Here is a 1,482-nt window from a genome sequence, read left to right on the forward strand (position 1 = left end):
AACAGTAATAAGGTAAACACCATTTCCAAATTCTAAGAACTTAACCATACAACAAAATATTAAAAACAACCAACATCAACATGTTACAAATAGCCCTATGCAGCTGTTATTATTACTATCCCTCTTTCAGATAAGAAAGTGAAGCACCCAGAGGGTAATTTCTAATCAATAAGAAACCATGTCTACCTCTCTTCACGCCCATTTTTTTCACCTTAGAAAGTAAACTCATATCAACTTTTCAAAATACAGGATGAAATTTATTTCTAAGTGTAAGTTTCGAACCGAAGTACACAAATCAAACGTATGGTTGATAAACTTGCTAATCTGATGCCTTTGAGAAAGTATTCCACCGTAGCAACTCAAGCAAAGTTCTATCAAGCGGTTTCATATAGCCTGATTACAAAACTGCCTTGCAGAATATTAAATACAGAGAAAGATTGACAAGCCACAACCATTTCAATTTCTGTAAACTACCCCGACAGTAAATTAGAAGGAGCCAGGTAGGTGGGAAAGTATGCAAATTGCACACTGCACATACTGACCTCCACAGAAATGAACATCACTCTTTCCCACTGTGGTCTTTGCAAACTACAACTCAGAATCTATTTCAAAAGCATTTTTATATACTTAACACAAAATAGACCAGATAAATATTACAAGAAAAACTTTAAAAGGGAGAAGTAACTTGAATGCTTATAACATTCGTCTTCACGTTGGTATTATCTATTTTAAAAACCCTGACAGAAACTCATTTCCCTGTACAGTTCAGGGAAATCTTCGCGTTCCTTCAGTTCTCCAAAACTTTAAGCTTCCACTTAACATTTAGGGCAAGTTACAGCGCAGCCAAGCAGAGGGTCTCGAACGCACAGGATAGCTACCCTACAGGAAATCTTCTCAAGTTTCAACTCAGCCTAAATTAAAGACCATTTTACGTAGAAATGAGGGGGGAAAACAAGATGACCTGCACGGAAAGCTGCAATACAAAATTACAGTGAAGTCTGAACAAGTCTTAAGTTTTACGTTCTGATTGGACACGGCTGAGAAGCAGGTGGTGAGAGACTCCCGACCTGCCCCTTCCTCGAGCACAGGGCATCTTCAGAATTTTTTCCCATTTCTTCCAGACTGTGCATGTACTCAAGCCTCTCAGAGGAGAGTGGGCGCGTCCCAAGTACACCCAAAGCAACAGGATTCCACTTCCTGGTCCGAGGGACCCGGGCCCTCCCCGCCCGCGATCCCGGGCCCGGGCGAGGGCAGGGCGAGGCCGCCGCAGTGCGGGCTGGACGGCTGCGCTGCCGGGACCCTGCCCCGGCTCCCAAGACCTCAGCACGGCCCTGCCCGGACCCGGCCCTGCCCGCCGCACCGACCCGGCCCCGGCGCGCACCCAGGCCCCTCGGCCCGCGCCCCGGCCCGGCCGCGCCAGCCCGGCCCTGCCCGGCCGCGTCCTCCGGGAAGATGGCGGCCCGTGACAGGCGGGCGCGGCGC

Source organism: Oryx dammah, unplaced genomic scaffold (assembly GCF_014754425.2).
Source record: "Oryx dammah isolate SB20612 unplaced genomic scaffold, SCBI_Odam_1.1 HiC_scaffold_10, whole genome shotgun sequence".
NCBI classification, from domain to species: Eukaryota; Metazoa; Chordata; class Mammalia; order Artiodactyla; family Bovidae; genus Oryx; species Oryx dammah.